Source organism: Aegilops tauschii, chromosome 4 (assembly GCF_002575655.3).
Source record: "Aegilops tauschii subsp. strangulata cultivar AL8/78 chromosome 4, Aet v6.0, whole genome shotgun sequence".
Classification (NCBI taxonomy): Eukaryota; Viridiplantae; Streptophyta; class Magnoliopsida; order Poales; family Poaceae; genus Aegilops; species Aegilops tauschii.
Genome location: NC_053038.3, coordinates 56,064,918 through 56,083,470, shown reverse-complemented (window position 1 = coordinate 56,083,470; position 18,553 = coordinate 56,064,918). Strand labels below are relative to the sequence as shown.

The 18,553-nt window shown below is 48.8% G+C and overlaps 1 long non-coding RNA gene across 3 annotated transcripts; it reads left to right on the top strand.

Moving 5' to 3' along the window:
• Positions 1-3,838: 3,838 nt before the first annotated feature.
• On the top strand, positions 3,839-6,452 carry LOC120962746 (uncharacterized). 3 transcript variants are annotated; one of them, XR_012181338.1, is made up of 3 exons: positions 3,839-4,391; positions 4,463-4,775; positions 6,216-6,452. It is a non-coding gene; the product is annotated as an uncharacterized lncRNA (long non-coding RNA). The 3 variants fall into 3 exon arrangements; XR_005753606.2 differs by lacking the exon at positions 4,463-4,775; XR_012181337.1 differs by lacking the exon at positions 3,839-4,391 and having other exon boundaries at positions 4,398-4,775.
• Positions 6,453-18,553: the final 12,101 nt, after the last annotated feature.

The window sequence follows — 18,553 nt, the reverse complement described above, 5'->3', positions numbered from 1 at the left end:
GGAACTTTCCTTGCGTGCGACCATGGAACTCGTGGGTCCCAGCCTTAGGCTCTCCACGTACAGTCCTCTTCCGATGACTCTCCTTTTTTGACCACGCCGTGCCAAGCGTAGCGAGGCAGTGGACGACGGCGAGGCCCCAGACTGGAACGACCCGGAGATGGGGAAGACGCGGCAGTGGAGTCGCAGACGGAGAGGAGTGGGAAACTTGACTGATTCCGGTGCGGGGTGGGCCTACACTCGGCAGAGAATAACAGGAGGTGCGGAGTGGAGGGATGGCCTGGCCGTCGGCGGGGTAGCGTTTCGCTGAGGTGTGCAAAACAACGCCGCTAGATGCCGGAGGCTGGAGCAGGCGGTCCCGGCAGCGCTGGGGGAAGAAGACGAGAGATTGAAGAAGAATGTCGGCCGTTGGATGTAAATCCAACACCTTGCTTAGGCTTCGACCTACTGGCCCACATGGCAGCCAATCCATTTGTTTTTTAGTCCATTTGGTGGGCTGGGTGAAACAATGATGTAGCATCTATGCAACCCGTTTATATATATGGTAGAATTTAAAGCCCATTTGCATTTTTCTCGAAATCCGCGGACTTGTTGGGCTGGGTGAAAATATCATGTTGGGCTAGACGGAGAAATGTTATAAAAGCATAAACACATGATTGCACGTCTATTACTGCATTGGTCAGTAAATCTATGCAAGCTTATATACGCAATCACTAGGAGTTAACTTGCCAAATTATATATAAACAATTATTATTATTATTTTCTAAGAACTTTCAATTTATGAAATAAAATATCATTTTAATTTGATGAGTTAATAGGACGTGGGGTATTATTATTTTTTAGTCTAAACGTGGGACAGTTGAGTTGGTTCTAGGGAAAAGTATAGGGAGAAAACTCAGTTTACATCGAAAAAGAAAGTGGGAGAAAATTCAGATATAGGATTAATGAAAACGAAAAATAAAGAAAGTGGGAAGGTCTATAAAATGGTTGGACGAACGACGGGTTTAACGGAACCTTATGTTGTTTCTATTATATATATATAATAAAATAAGATATAAATATAGGTTCAGTTTTGCATTCTTATAGAAAACATAGGTTCAGTTTTGCATTTTTATAGAAAAATAGAACTGAGATGTCCGTCGTCTTGAAAAAACAAACATAACTTGGCTTGTTGATGTTATAGACAAGCTAGGTTGGGAGGCCCAGAGGCCGCTTGATACCTGCTGGATCCAGAAAATGTTGAAACATGTTGTGGGATGCCCATATTAAACAACAAAACCTAGGCCATGGACCTGGTGGGCCCGGGACTATCAGCCTCTCGACGAACAGTTGTCCCCCAATTCCTCTTGTTTTTCTGACCATGTTGATAACGACAGATGGCGGCGCCGCGGCGAGAGCAACAAGGCGGAGGACGACGTCGAGACCTCGGACCGAACGAACCGGAGCGGGGGAAGACGCAGGCGGAGGGGAGTACGAGGGTTGACTTGTTTGGGTGCAGGGTGGGCCGGTGGACTTGCCGCCGCCGGAAAATGTGTGGGAGTAGAGGGATGACCTGGCCAAGACCATAGGCTATGATGGCCAGCCGCTGTATAGGAAGAGGACGAAAGATTGAACAAAATAAAGAAATACAAATGGATAGGTGGTTGGTCCCATATGTCTATGTATGAGACCTGTTGGGTCCACCTGAGAAGGGGAATATGTTGGGAGGAAGGAGATTCAAATCACGGCAGCTGAGTGAACTAGTTTTTTTATACGGACGAGTGAACTAGTTACATACATGTAACCCCAAAATTGGGTTATCAATTTTTCTGCTGTTATTCCTTCCTGGCACTCATTTTCAAAATCTTTCTCCTGAGTTTATTGAATGACTCTAAGACTTCTTGTCATTTCCAACTTTTCAAAACCTTGCTCATGTCTTTGTCAGTGGGCAAGACCTCATTTGCATCAGCTCAAATCCTCTCAAACCCTAATACCAAATTTTAGAATTTGAAGGTGGCCTTTGTGATTACAAAGGAGTCATCATTTTCCTTGATCTGTTGATCATCCCATCTGTTCCCAGAGATCCTCCTATCCTTCTAAATCTTGGATATGCAAAAATATTGCCAAGTCCCATGCAATATTTTTGAATTATGATTTATTCCTCTTCTTGCCATTCTGAGGAATAAAATCCAAAGGCGTAGCTACCCATCTCCTAAATTCATGTGAATTGGTGGAGTTGATATTTATGCCTAATCCAAGCTCTGGCAAAGATATTGGCCATAATTAAATAAGGAAAAATGCCTTTTCCTATTTAATACCAATATTGCATTTCTGCCATTTTCTGAAGGAACTACTATTTTTATAGGAGAGAAAATTCTCACATAAATTGTGGATCTTGTACTTTCTATATCTCCACCATTTCCATCCAAACCCATGCTCCCAAGATCATAATTTGAGCACATGACCCAATGCAAGTTTCTGCCCTATCTGAAATTTTTGCAAAGGAAGTGCTTGAACCCTTGATCCATTTGAGCTGAAATTTGGTAGGGTGATTAACATTGATAAATCACCAACGCATACCAAAAATCAGCTCAATCCATCTATCCAATCTTCCTTGGCAATTTTCTCAAGTTTCTGTTCAGATTGCTTGTCTGTGAAGGAAGTACCCTCATAGATGATCAAAATGAGCTGAAACTTTTCCAGAAGTCTCTAATGACTATATCATCATTCTCCACCAAAATTCAGCTCATTTCATTGAACTATGTGAGAACAGGAGCACTTCTTTGTTTCTACCCACATTTTCAGTTTGTGAAGCACGTCTATTTTATCTTGCTCCATTATGGCTAAAAATATTCCTAAGCCTTCTCCTATCCATATAACCTATCTCCAACAAATTTTGGCTCATTTCATGTAGCCAATATTTTCCTGGATTTTTTCAAAGTTTCTGGTCAGAGGTGATGCTTGTGAAACAAGTACCAATTTGGCAACTCCATTTGGTATGATCTTTTTGCAGCATCTAAACATGACCAAATCAGGAAGCTCTGCCAAGTTTTAGCCCAATCCAACACTCCTAGTGAGTGCTTCTTCATCATTTATTTTCTGGGCCATATTTCCTAGTTGCACTATAGCTATATTAAATACTTGCCCAAATCCCTTCTAACTTTCCAGGACTATAGTCTTTGCTTCCCTAAGCATCCCAGACATCAAGTTTAGTCCTTAAGATCATTATGTTGATCACCAGGATATGGACAAGTTTGGAACAACAAACTTGTCGAGCTCGTGTCCCTCTGCTACCTTCACTTCTACTCGTTCCATCACTTCATTCTTAATGAGTCTTGGAAGGACTCCACTGCTGACACGATTTGGCGTGAAGTAGGCGGCCAGAGCGCGTGTTGTCGGTGGTGACCACGGGGCAATGCCGGCCAAAACGGTGGTCTCACCACTGTTGGCAACAGAAGCGCCGCTCCGACCGGTTCTGGCTTGTCCAAGCATGTCACAAAGCTCCCCCTCGACGTCGTCTTCCCCCTGGAGCTCGTTCCCCCTTCGTTTGCTTCCTCGTTGAGCCGTTGCCGTCACCAAGCACAGTGCGTGCCCGTGAGCTCGTCTTCTTCCTCGCTCTGTCCGCTTCCTCCCCTCGTCCGCGAGCGTTTCTCGACTCTGTGACCCCCTGGCGCTCGTCCGCGTCCCCCTCGTCGCCTTGCCACCCCTCCCCGTGACACTTGGCCGCGTGCACGCATCGCCGGCGCACGGACACGTCGCCTGCCGCGTGCCACCTCGCCTCCTCCCCCTCGAGCTCTTCCCACGGCTATAAGTAGCACCCCCGAACCCCTCGCAGTCCTCAACGCCTCCCCAAGCCCTCCCCTCGCCTCTGGAGCTCCTCTCGGACCTCCATCATCGCCGTGGCCGCCGTCTCTGTCCACCTCAAATCCGGCGACCTCGCGTTTTTTCCCTCGGCTCCTCCACCACCTATGCTTTCCCTGGAGTCCGGCGAGTCTTCCCGTTGCCTCACCCACCCGTTTTCCTCACCGGAACACCCTGCTCACCGGCGGCCGAAGCCCACCTCCGCCGCGAGCCCTGCTGCTCCTATCCGTATTCTCCCCGCTGGCAACAAAGGCCACCACCGGATGCGCCGCTCTCTCCTGAGCATTTCGGTAGGTCGCACGCCCCAAGCGGTGGTCGGACGCGCCGGCGAGCGCCCTCGAGGCGAGCCTCTCCCTCGGCTCGTCGCGCCCCCGAGCATAGGAAGAAGGAGGGGTTGACCCTGCCAGGCGGGCCCCGCACCGTTTCCCCGACCCCACCTGGCAGCGACCCAGGCGCCCGGCCCCGCCGCTGCCGCGTTGACCCGGTCCTGCCAGCGTGGATGAGTGGCGGCGCTCCGCTGCGAAGCCGTTTCCTCGCGCTAGAGGCGTATTCCAGTGAGTGTGTTTCCCACTCTAGAAAGCGTATTCGCTTTGCACTTCGGCTGAAAATACGTTTCTCTTTGTAGAAAATGTATTCGGTCCAAAGGCGCGTTCCGTTTTTCCTCCAGGGGCGTGTTTGCTGAAAAAAATTCACCGATAGGTCACTGAGCTTCAACCCTTCGTATCTCGACAACCGTAACTCCGATTGAAGTGATTCCAATGCTCATGTTCTCTGTTCGTCGAGCTCTTTCCGTTGGTATCATTTTCATAATATTTTCACATAGTGAAAATGACCAATTTGCCCTTGCCCGTAAACAGCCCCCTCTGAGAGAGAACTATTTCCGGCAACTCTTTGCGTGATCGTTTCACACTTCTTCCCGAAGTATTTGTCGACCCCAGGCAAGCCAACCTCTTATCATGAGCCCCGAACTTGCATGTTGACTTTGCTTGCACCTCGTGTGTGCGTTTAGTTGTAGTAGCTTCTTGTTTGTTCCGTCTGCTGTTATTTCTTCGTGCTATATGATTTTGTTTTCTGTCTTGCATGCTTGTGTTTTCATGAAATAAGTTGACATGTTAGTTTGATGTTGTTACTAATATTATCATTCCTCTGTCTAGTTTAGTTTCATGTTAGTAGTATCGATGTTATGATAATTCTTTTGCACTGGTAAGTTTGCTAGTACTTGGTATTGCCATGTTTCGCATGCTATCATTGTTCTTTTGAAATGCTTGATGTTTTGTTACTGCATCGGTATGTTGCATGTAGTTGTTGCATTCATGTTAATAATGCTCGCATGATGATTGATGATGGAGAAGTTAATAATATGACTTAATAACAAACCTCCTCCGTCATCACTGGGATGTCATAGTGCCACCCAAATCGAGCTTTCTCTAGTGCAACCACATTTACCTTCTGGGGAGGTCCAAGCTGGGTATATTGTCATGCCTCTCGCCGGTGCCTCCCGCGAGGGAAGGTTATGGGCACACGCTACCCTGATCATGTAGGCAGACATAACCTTGTGTGCTCGTTTTTGTTTTTATGGTACCTTGTCCCCGTTTGGGACCGTTTTGCCACGACGGTGGCCGTTGGTGTCTTTGGTAGACACCGGGCCACCCAGGACTGAACCCCAAGGGGGTGTTGGTCGGAGTGGCCGGGAGAGTGTCGTGGCAGTAGGTCGGTTTTGTCCGAACGCCGTGGTCCCACGTATGGGAGTGCGAGGCCATGGGTTCCGTGGTGTGGGTAAAGTGCGCTACCTCTGCAGAGTGTATTCAATCTATCGATAGCCGCGCCCTCGGTCATGGGCACAAGTTCGTAGTAGGTCACACTATCAGGTCTTTGTCGAAATGGAGGATAAACCTGCTAATAACTTGCGTGATAACTAAGATGTGATAAATAATATGGTGACTTGGACTATGGGAATATCATGAGAAGTCACGATGATGTGTTGATATGACCCCGAGACGAGGTCTTGGTAAGTCATGCGTGTGCTCCGAGGAGCCGTGGCAGAGTAAGTGATTGTTGCATAAGGTTAATACAACATGTCTTCACGGGAGGTAACTGGTAGTTTATTTTCAGCATAGTTTCATGATTCCATGCCATGTTTTGATATGCTATGCTTTGCTGTTGTTATGTTAGAAGTAAATTTTGATATGCCATGATAGTAGATGCTATGATGTTGTTCATGCTAAATTTGATTTATGATTCTAGCTAATATCATGCCATGCTTAGAAGTTGTGTTGAAGTAGACTGTTGCATTTGCTTTGTCATCTGTTTGTTTGGATGCTATGTATTTGGTTGTCTTGCAAGTACATTCAATGTACTGACCTGGCCTGTGATGCCAGTTTTGTAGGTCGTGCCCAGATTGTTCGCTTGTTCCGTCGCGCTAGGTCGTAATCTTGCCAGTCCTGTGAGTTATGGAGCCCATCCAGAGTTATTATACTGCCAAACCAAGACTTCCGCCGCCATTTAAATAGACTTCCGTTGTCATCCGTATAGCCTTAGGGCTATGCCAGATAATTGTATTCATCAATGATCTAATCATATACACATGTATTTGATGAATATTATTGTACCTGAAATGCTGTATCATGGACCTGTCATGCGCCAGGTGTTATCCTGGGCTGACATGCGAAGGCCCCTGCTCCATGCGGATTGGGGTGCCACAATACATAAGCAAATAGCCACTAAAAAAAGGAAACATGTTAATGGGTTCTTAAAAAAATATTTCAGACAAAACAGATAATTACGACACATGGGCTAATGCATGAAACACTCAGATGATAAAGGTGCTTATAAACAGATAAAGTACAACATCTAGACCTTCCTGGCACGCTAGATCATGACGCTGCGGCTGTTCGTGTACTCGTCGGTTACGGGAAGCAGACACACCCTCATGTCCAAGATCCGCCTGTACATGTCGTAGGATGCGCATGCGTCCTTGGCCGCGTAGGTTATGTAGGCTAGATTCAGAGGTACCTCCCACGTGTTCAGGTCCTTTGGTATCGTTGTCTTCTTTCATGTTGGCATATCAGGGGTCGATGATGGTCTCGGCGAGGTCAACCACGGAGTCCTTCTCCTGCCCGTTGCTGATGATCTTGTATTGCTTTTGGATGTCGACAAGATTGTTCTCTTGTTCCTGTCGCGTTCTTCCTTCTCTCCACCGTAGCGAAGGTGCAGTCGGCGCTGCCGATGAAACGGGCGAATGCTCCAGAACTTGTCAGGAGACGAATGGATGGGCACAAGGTCTAGTCCTGCGACCTTGTGCTTTCTCGTCATGTAGGTACTGCTTGAACTCGGCGAGGCAAAGCCTCACCGAGTCCTGATCGTTGGTGTACATCACATTCAACTTGGTGCAGCCATAGGACTGAACGGAGAACTCAAAGGGGAACTCCTTGCCGAAGTCCATATCCAGCAGGCTCACCCCTTGGATCGCCATTGGAGTCTCTTCAAGTGAACGAGTGGGTAGGCGGCGACAGCAGTTCGTTTTTCAGCTCTTGGGGAACTGGATTCCACAGTAAACTAAGTGTGTACAGGCGTCAACAGTTACTACCCCTCCCTCGCCCGCTGCACGCCCGGCAGAAGATGCACCCTCGGCGGATTCAAACGCCTCCATTAAGAAACCTACTCCGGCCACACGTCGGTTCACGAGCGGGTCTGTATTGGTACTGTAATAATAAGAGTTAGTGGTCACTTTACTTAAATGTAACTAGCTTTAATAGAAATTTTTACTTAAAACAAGCAATGCATTGGCTCGTTCTATCAGTGCCACAGGATCAACATGCACAACAATTAGAATTATTATTCTCAAGACGCACACGATCAGCACATTTGTCGCACTTTCACACAGATAATACTACCAAGTTTGAACTGTTTGTTATGGTTGTTGTCCTCTGCATCATCATGTTGTGTTTCCCAGCTTACAAGATTCAGAACCAACAAATAAGATCCAAATAATAAGTACAACAAAGATGCCTACACATCTCATTGATTCCCAGCTTGCAAGGTTCAGAACCAACAAATAAGATTCAAATAATAAGTACAACAAAGATGCCTACACATCTCATTGATTCCCAGCTTGCAAGATTCAGAACCAACCCATTAGAGCCTTTTGATAAAGTGAATATCGGGATTAAATCCATCTTGGCTAGGCATCTCATACAACCGAAGAACTTGGCGAATGCTCTTGACAGTCACAACATCTGTAGTTGAGTATTCCTGTTTGCACAACCCAAATAAGAAGAGCATGCTTACTATAATAATGGCACTCCTTGAACTCAACCTGCAGCGCCACTCGGATGAGGCTAGCCTGGAGTTCCATGATTCAATTCATGCGCCTTTTTCTGGAGTTCACCTGAAATGAAGCAAAGATTGCATCATTCAGCTAGCAAGAAGTACTTGCTCTCGTGAGCTGGCAGGTTCTTCTTTAGTAGTTGCACTAAAATTGAGGAACATTAAGGTTGGCTGTCCGGCTCATGTAAGGTGCAACTATAATTTGCTTATCCTTTTGTGCAATTCCACTAAAATAAAGTGCCATTGTGGTGACAGTGACAGCTCATCTTGCAAAGGCTAATAAAATGTTGCACGAGATTACTAGCAGAATTTGACGGAGTTTTGGAAACTCCAATCACCATTTTGTGCAGTTCCACCAAAATTGAGAGATGTTGCCCACGTGACATTTTAGTTGAACTGCACAAGACACTCATTCCAAAAAAAAGTGTTTTGTGCAGTTCACCAAAAGGTCACAATAGCAACAAGGTGAAATGGATATCCCTATCTGCACAAAAAGATAGAAAGTAAACAGTTGCTAGTCAATAAGAATATACGAAACATACATGAAATGAAAAGAAGCATATTAATTATGTTCATGGCAATCACGCAAGGACAATAGAAATTTTAAAACATCGGCAATGCTTCATGTTACTGGAAGCATTACGATCAACAATGACATTCGTCAAATATGGGATTATTTTAATGGTGGCATTGCTTGTTTACCAGATACAGTAAATCAACAGCAGCTAAAGAGTTGGTTAAGGACATGGGACCGTGGGGACACCAGGACACTCAGCAGCGTAAAGGAGCAACTTACTTATCATACTGGGGAAAACAGCAGGAGTACCATTTGTAACACAGTCTAACTGCATCATATCACTGGAGGCATTAGATTAACAATAACACTGGTTAGACATGTCCTTAAGGTAACAGCGTGATCACTTCATTTTACATGCGCCCTTACATTAACAACAGCAAAAGTTTGGTATAAGGACATGCGACAGTGGACGCATCAGCACAATGTACCTACAAGGAGGCATAAAGTGGTGATGCCGAGTTTGTTCATGCTCTGTGAGGGCAGCAAATCTAATCCTGGAGACCTTTTACTATGTGAGGGCAGCAAATCTAACCCTGGAGACCTTTTACTATGTGAGGGCAGCAAATCTAATCCTGGAGACCTTTTACTATGTGAGGGCAGCAAATCTAACCCTGGAGACCTTTTACTATGTGAGGGCAGCAAATCTAATCCTGGAGACCTTTTACTATGTGAGGGCAGCAATTCTAATCCTAGAGACCTTTTACTATGTGAGGGCAACAAATCTAATCCTAGACATATTCTGTTGACTTGTCCACCAGCCGCCACTTTCTATCCTTTTTTCAACCAATAATAGATATCTTCCTTATCCAGTTTGTACTGCGTTTTCCCATTATTTCCCTTTTCAACCAAGAGACCGGTTGGGTATCCGGTCTCTACTACTTTCACCATATTATTTCCTCTTTGAATCAAGTCCTAGATTCATGCTACAACTTTCCCCCCTTTCTTCGTTGTTTGAACCAAGTCCTAGATTCGAATGCATGAAGTAGCTTTACCTCTAATAATACTAAAAATTTAGGTGGCTTTGGAAGAGCTGATGGGAGTAGAAAAAGATGCACATGCAGACACGTGGGGAGCTGGGGCAGTAGAGCAAGGCCGCTTTCGAAGAATTTATACCTGAGGGTCATCGGGATGTCAACGGCGGCAGGTCGGATCTGCGCACAATACGGCAGGGAGGAAGAAGGGTCGGAGAACCTCCCGAGACGGCGCTGTGTCAGAGAGAACGACACGAGCAGAGGATCGGGCCCCTCCGGCAGCTGTGGGTTTCCTCCCTCGCCGGCAATGACCGCATGAACGATGCACCTAGTCCTCTACACACACCAGCCGAAGGGATCCGGCCGAATCTATGACCAGCGGTGAGAAGAGAGAAAATGTCACTACCGCTGTCTTGTTTAGATCTGGAGAGGATGAGAGAATGAAGAGAGCAACCCTAGTAAAGCAAGCGCTCAGGCCCCTGCGTACATATGTAGCGGAGTGATTATCTTTTTCTCTCCACAACAAGCGTTTCAATTTGTGTACGTGGCATTAAAGAAAAGAAACTCTCTATTTAAGGTGACTAACTGTACGACTCCTACTTACTACTACTCTATACCCCCATATAGTGTGTCAATAACTTTGAAAGTTGGCCATTGGATGAAGCCAATCCGACGGTACAAAGATGGCAAATCCGAGCACTATTGGCCGTTGGATATCATCTACATTCCACCAAATTCTGCCACGTGTAGAATCTAGAAGACCCCATGGTCTAACTTAAGCATAATGAACAAACCTGAAAACACAAGCACTTCTCCTTTGTTCTAGAATCTTCCATATCTTAATTGCCCAAACTTTTTTTTTCAAAATGAATTGTCACTATTTGTTTTTACTTTATGCTTTACAATGTACAATTCCATGAATCTTAAAATAGCTTTTTTTATAAAACTAATTGATTTTGAACTAGATGAACTATAAGAATTAAACGAACATCTACATCATGCATATATGACTCAAAGCTTACATGCTATAGTGTGTTATTTATTCATAATTTGGTTACCAAATCTCATGCGTGCAATGCACGTGTACCTTACTAGTAGTAGTAGTATTGTTCACTTGTGCTCCCCGGCCCTCCATTCATTCAACAACCCCATGGGTGAATAAACATACATTACTAGTATTTATATAGAACGAACAAGCTCAAACTATTTTCGTGTAGTTAAAAGTTGAGGGCGGGCATTTTTCCCGGGCAGTACGCACGACAGTTTTCGCGTAGGCGGTTTGACAGAGAGGCGAGGAGGGTGAGGGAGTAGAGGATTCAACTTACTTACTACTGGAAAGGTCGGGCTATGCGATTTGACGGCGCGTTACTGCTGGAAAGACTTGTGATATGACTACTCACTATAGTCATGAAGTACTGGCGGTATGACCAAGGTGATGCCCCCCTTCCGTTCCGCACTCTAATCTGGTGCATGACACGTCGACTCGGATGCTGGCTCTCCCACATGTCGGCGAAGTACGTAGTAGTAAGAAGGAGCAATGCGGTATATACTAGTAGTACTACTACTCACGGCGGAGGAGTGCGAACCACAGCATCCCAGTGAACCAGCAGTAGAAAACAATGTGCTAATATGGCCATAAAAAACAATGTGCTACAGTCCAGACTGTAGCATGTACAGTACTACTCCTCTTTGTTTGGATCTTTGAGTTAGAGCTAGTTTGGGTTGAAATAGCCTCAAATTATCCAAATAGGAGGGGTTAGTTTGAGCTAGTTTGCTCTAACCCAGCAAAAAACTAGCCTGGTGGAGAGGTTCTAATTGGGTTAGTTCCCCTCGGGCCCACTAAAAGAGAACTAAAAAAATCTCCCCTGTCTGCACCAGATCGCTCCCTCCGCCCCCCCCCCCCTCGCACGACTCCTCTCTGTTCCCCATCGGGCAGCCAGCCCAAGCGCCGCTAGCCCTCTCTCTCCTCTGGCTGCCCTCTCCCTCGGCCTCCACCGCCCTCCTCCGGCTGACCTCTCCCTCTGGCCTTCGAAGCTCGCCCCGCTCCCCCTTCACCGGTCGTTTTCTCCCTCTATCGTGCGCGGCGGCGGCGCATCTACCAGGGAGGTCGCGAGAGGGGCGAGTTTGTTCGTTCCTTCTCTGTCTCACAGCCATATCATTGATCTTGCTCGCTCTAGCGCTAATTCTGATTTGGAAAAGTAGATCTTGATTAAACTTGGTATAGATTTGTGGTGCACGCATGGAATTGTTTGATGCTGCTTGAGGACGTAATAAATCTTTCTAGAGGCCCAAAGATTCAGTTCACCTTTCTAGGTATTTCAGTTTCAGGCTTGCATTATTTCTAGAGGCCCAAAGAATCAGTTCACCTTTCTAGGTATTTCAGTTCCAGGCTTGCATTATTTCTAGAGGCCCAAAGATTCAGTTCACCTTTCTAGGTATTTCAGTTTCAGGCTTGCATTGCTTCTAGAGGCCGAAAGATTCAGTTCACCATTCTAGGTATTTCAGTTTCAGGCTTGCATTATTTCTAGAGGCCCAAAGATTCGGTTCGCAGTCGTCGGCAAGTGGCCCTACTACCCATGCCGGTATCGACCTCAACTCGCAAGCGCCGGCGTCGAAGGGGCTCCCGGGGCTTGGGCTCTACAGAGCCTTCCTCCAGAGCGACGATGACGAGCTCCTCCTTGGGTGCGTGAGGGGCTCCGGGCTCCCTCCCTATCGTGAATGACTTCCGTGATGAGTTAGCTCATGCTTTGTTTCATGGAGTGTATTTTTTTGTGAAGCTTGATTGAGGACTTGTATGTTTAAGTGGGATGTCTCATTTGTATGGACAAAGTAAAATTTATCATGTTTTGCATGCTTGATTTGTAAAGATGGTTCGTTTATGTCAATTGTGAGCGCGAGGAGGCCACACAAGAGCCGGCCACACCAAATCCGGCAGGAAATAGGGTCCAAAGTAGTCAAATGATTGAGAAAGAACATTTATTGTCAATCTAACCCTGCCATCCATACACCTCTTTGGTTTAGAGTTAGTTCAGGGTTAGAATCTAACTCTAACCTCTAACTAAGTTAGAGTTCTCCTCGTATCGGTTCATCGCCATCATACTTTCCCCATTCATGTGTTTTCAGTATCCCGCGAATCAAAGAGGCCCTTAGACTGGTTTAGGTCCAGTAGTTTTTTATAAACGTGTTATGTCCAAAATTTAATGAACATGCTTCGATTTCTATGAAAATAATCTGGTTTCATGTATTAATTCATTTATTTATTTATTCTTTTGCGGGGGGTTTCCATGTAATTCGTGAGGTCTGAAATGTAAAGTACCCTGGCATATGCTCCGAGTCGTGGATGCACTACGACCCAGATGCTCTATGTCCCACATGTCAGCGAAAGGGAGCACGTGGAAATAGCCTAGGAGTACATATAGCTATAGGAGGATAAATGCGTGAAAAAATATGTACGGTGAAGCGTAGCTGCGATTCGAAAAGGAGATCTAAAGTGATGACAGGTATAGGTCGCACGCACCCAACTAGTGGTAGTACTAGACATACGACTATTTTTCCCTAAAGGAAAGAGGTACGAGTGCTCAGTACTCCTATTCTATCAACACGAGTCCCATCTGACAACAGCGTCCGTGCTATAACTAGCTCTTCTCCCTCGTTTCTCTCTTCTAATTCTAAACTCAGCCGACGCCCGGTGGGAGGGGTGGGGATTTGCCGATGGTCGGTTTACTCAACTGCGGCCCCACCTCATAGTGAAAATGTTACGACTGGAATAAAAATGCCATATACTCCCTCCGTTCCTAAATATAAGCCTTTGTAGATATTTCAAATGGAACACAACATAAAGATGTATGTAGACATATTTTAGAGTGTAGATTCACTCATTTTGCTCTGTATGTAGTCACTTGCTGGAATCTCTAGAAAGACTTATATTTGGGAACGGAGGGAGTACTATACTAATAAAACATTAAGGCCATGAGGCGATGCAGTGCTGGTTACAGGAGGCAAGAAGAAGAGATGCATCCATCGACGACGTCCACCTCCTCGACTCAGGGCGCTAGCCCACCGAACGGTGGCTAAGTAGCGGCGACTCTCGTGGCCAGGTCGATGTGCTTCTGAACAATGGCGTCCAAAGATTCTAGCCGCTGGAAGAAGGCCAACGTCTTTCTGTCCTCGCTGGCCTTGTAGTGGCCTATGTAGACGATTTCCTCGTAGACGTGGATGTGGAGGTCGACGGTTTCTTGCATGGCGAGGCGCTGCGCGGCGAGCGTGGCCTCGAGATGCACATTCTTCGTCGTGACCTCTGGCACCTGCAGGGCCACCAGGGCTTGAAAGAGTTCGTCACCATGGAGGCCGATGAGGGTGGCAGGCAATGAGGAGCCTGAGTGGGCGGGCTGGAGCAGTATGGCAAGGTCGTTCGGGCGCTTCTTGACGGCAGTGAACTTGCAGATGGAGTTGACCATCATGTCGTCCATGCGAGAGGCGAAGCCGGTGTCGGCGAGGGCTACGACGCCGGCGGTCGCCAGCACCGTCTGGAAACGCTGCATGATGCGGGCCCCAGGCCGGCGCCTTGGATGATTTGGCACAGCCGACTGCCGCACGCGTCCATCGCTTCCATAGGTGCTTGTGGCTTCTGGTCACTTGGTCTTGGATTGGAGTGAGCAGTGTTGCGCAGAGAGTAGGGGTAGATGGATTGGAGTGGTGGGGCACCTTTATATGAGAGTCCAAACTCTGTTGCATTCACATCATGCTGGCTCTATTCTGCTTCCCCAATTAATTCCCTATGCATGTAATTGAGGATACATCATTGACCGTTCAACGTCTCAGGAACCGCTACCCTCTCCCTCCTTGGCATTCAAGTACCTATGGAGGCGACTGCCGCTCGCGTCTATCGCGTGTCAGAAGACGTTCCCGTCGACGACGAGGTGCCTATGGTGACTTCATAAATTTCAAGATGATAGTACTAGGATACTCAATATTGTGCACCGCGACCAATGCGGAGAGGAAAATGAGAGAACTACGTATTTTTTTACAGTGTAGATTCACTCATTTTGCTCCATATGTACTCCGTCTCGCTGTAGTCTAGTCACTTGTTGAAATCTCTAGAAAGGAAAATACCCCTTTCTGGTTTACAGGGCTATACTAGCAAGTACTATAATAGTGGGCTCACATAGCAATTTTGTCTCATGCAAGAGCCTAGCTATATGCGTGCTCCAAGGTTCGCAACTGCCACGTTCGGGTTGCGCTTGGCTCTTCGCCTCTTCGAGAAGACGAACAATGATGTTACTACTACTGCTTCTACAATATCGAATCCACTGCTGCATGTCCGTCCACTGCGAGCGGGAGGGGTAGCTTGTTGTAGTACTATAAGCAAAAGCATGTCCTCGTCTGTGAGCCACCACATGCATGGGCGAGGGAGAAGGCGTGTAGTAGTAAAATCAAGCTTTTCCTCGTTGTACGAGTTGACGCGACACATCATAGCACTGGCCCCACATGGTTGCCTCTAAACTTGGCTGAAAGACCTGCAGTGTACAATACTCCATTTGCTGCAACCTCTAATATTTATCCCACCACAAATTAAAATATATATTCCTGTCTTGACCAGATGAGCATGCAAACTGTCGGCGTTCTCGGAACGGGGGTCCCCAGACTTGCCTGCCTGCGGCCCATGGCGTGGTGCTGCTAGCGGGCCCGTATGGCCCATCTTCACCAACAAACATTCAAGACCCTCACGAGGGGCCAAGCCTCGCGAGGGGGCGACACAAGACCTCCTCGGGAGTGGCCTCACCAGGCTGGCTCACGAGGGGCAGAGAGATCAAGGCAAGGCAAACCTCGCGAGGTTCTCGTGACGTGAGCCATGACGACCAAGGCCAGGCGGGCGCCAGCGCGCGCAGTGTCCTTGTTTCCTCTTTGGTGCTAAGGAGGCAAGCGCAGGCGAGGAGTACCGAGGCATCAACCATAGGTTTCCTTATCGGTGCAACGAGACCCAAACCAGTAGGACGGCAAGACGGAGGTCACCGTGGAACCCAAGGCGGCGTCACCACTAGAGCCTTTTGTAGGTGAAGACCACCTTTAGTGAGGATAAGGTGTCCTAGTTGTCCCCTTTCAAATTGGCCGTTGTTGGCTCCCTTCCCGCTCAATATTTGGGGAGAGGACCAGGGCCTCTATAAATAGGACTAGCCACCATAGTAGGGAGGGGGGATTTTGAGTAATCCTCACCCACACAAGCTCACAAAGCACAAGAACACCTCACCTCAGGAGGCTGTTCTTCCCCTTGTACTGTTCATCCTCAGCCCGAGAGGCAATCCACCACCACACACTGGAGTAGGGTATTACACCACAACGGTGGCCCGAACCAATATAAATCTTGTGTCCCTTGTGTTGCGAGTTCGTCAAGCCTAGCTTAGGGATCGCGGAGTGTGTGAGGGCGTGATCAGTGAGGGGAGATCTTCGTGCGCACCCCAGTGTTCGAACCTTGAGGGTTTTGCCAGAACCTGTGATCCGACATTTGGCGCGCCAGGTAGGGGTGCGCCGGAGCTTCCTTTCCGTTAATTCGCGCTCCACCATCTTCGCGCCCGTTCCTCATGGCCGGCGTTTCTCTTCCGGCCGGATCTGCGGATGCATGCGGCGGCGCCTGGGGGCTCCGAGCCCTCACTCCCGCTATGCGGCGGGTACAGTGGCCGCCCAAATTCAAGCCAGAGATGCCACCGTGCTACGACGGTGCGGCGGACCCGTTGGCTTTCCTGCTGGCGCACGGGGAAGCCGTTCTCAAGGCCGGGGGCGACGACAAGGTCATGGCCAACTGGCTCCCGATGGCCCTCATGGGGGTGCCATGCGCCTGGCTGCTCACCGTCCCAGGATCTTCCATGGCGTCTTGGGAGGAGTTGCGCGACCTCTTCACTGCGCGCTTCGCGGCGCCGCCGCCCCTTGCAGTCGCGGCCCTCCTCGGCTGCTCACAAGCACCGCCCTCGGATCGTCATGTCAAGCCGTTCCTGCACCAGATCGGTGCCACTTCTAAGTGCCCGGGGGCTCCCACGGGTTGGGCGGCGCCAGAGGCTGACCTCACCTTTGACTCGGGGGACCATCCGATCAACACCACCGGCTCGGGTGTGCTCCCAATGCTTTGCACGCCCACCATCTGCAACGTGTCCGTCACCAAGACGCTCATCGACGGCGGCGCCGGCCTCAACATGCTCTCCGTGGAGGCCTTCAGCCTTCTTCACGTACCACTGAAGCGACTCCGCCCCAGCAAGCCTTTTTCAGGGGTAGGAGGGGGCTCCGCCCACTCCCTGGGACGGATCCGCCTTCCCGTAACCTTCGGTACGTGCGACAACTACCGCACCGAACTGGTTGACTTCGACGTCGCCCGCATTGGCCTCCCGTACAACGCCATTCTCGGGTACCCGGCGCTGGCTCAGTTCATGGCGGCAACCCATCCTACCTACAATCTCATGAAGATGCCCAGGAGCAAGGGCGTCCTCACAGTGGCTGGAGATACCAAGGAGGCCCTGGCAACGCTCAAGCTTGCCCTCAAGGCTGCTGCAACGGCGCAGCCCGCCGACATGGACACCGCCAAGGCCAAGAAAGCCGCGCCAACCAAGAAGAAGCAGTTTTTCACTCAAGACAAAGCAGAAACCAAGCAGGTATCAGTTGAGGAAGATGGGTCCTCGGGGGCCACCTTTACCATAGGCGCCCACCCTATATCTGATCAAGAGGAGGCGCTGGTGAAGTTCTTGCGTGCCAACAAGGAAGTGTTTGCTTGGGGGGCCGATCAGCTAGTAGGAGTCCCGAGAGGGGTGATAGAACACCACTTGAAGGTGTGCCCCAATGTGCGCCCCGTGAAGCAGAGGGCGAGATGGCAGTCCATGGAGAAGCAGGCCTTCATCATCCAAGAAACCCGCAAGTTGGAAGCAGCTGGTGTCATTCACGAGGTTCGGTACCCCGAGTGGCTGGTGAACCCCGTTGTCGTGCCGAAGAAAGGCGGGAAGGAGCGCATGTGTGTCGACTTCACCAACCTCAACAAAGCCTGCCCCCAAGATCCATTCCCGCTTCCGCGCATCGACCAGATCGTCGACTCTACTACTGAGTGCGACCTGTTGTGCTTCCTGGATGCGTTCTCAGGCTATCACCAGATCAAGATGGTGGTAGAAGACGTGGAGAAGACAGCCTTCCTGACCTTGTGCAGGGTGTACTGCTACACTTGCATCCCGTTCGGGCTGCACAACGCGGGCGCAACCTTGCAGCGACTGATGCACATAGCCCTGGGTCGGCAGCTCGAGAGAAACGCAGAGGCATATGTTGACGACATTGTGGTAAAGACTCGGGAGGCGAGGACTTTGATTCGGGACCTGGAAGAGACCTTCGAGAGCCTCCGCCAGGTGGACTTGCGGCTCAACCCGGAGAAGTGCCTGTTTGGCGTCCCTTCCGGCAAGTTGCTGGGCTTCCTCATGTCTCACAGAGGGATCGAGGCCAATCCGGAGAAGGTCAAAGCAATTGAAGACATGAGTCCACCACAAACCCTCAAAGAAATGCAAAAGCTTGCCGGCCGGGTGACCGCGTTGGGGCGCTTTATCTCCAAGCTGGGAGAGCGCGCCCTACCCTTCTTCAAGCTGATGAAGAAGAAGGGCCCAATTGAGTGGACTCCGGAGGCCGACCAAGCGTTTCAAGACCTCAAGAGATACCTGACCAGCCCTCCGGTAATGGTGGCGCCAGGCCCTCTCGAGCCCCTGGTACTCTACCTCGCCGCCACTCCCTACTCCGCCAGCACAGCTATAGTGGCAGTTCGGGAAGAGCGCCAGGCCAAGGGCGCATCACGATGATCTGCTCCCCCAGCAGTGGCGAAGCAAGG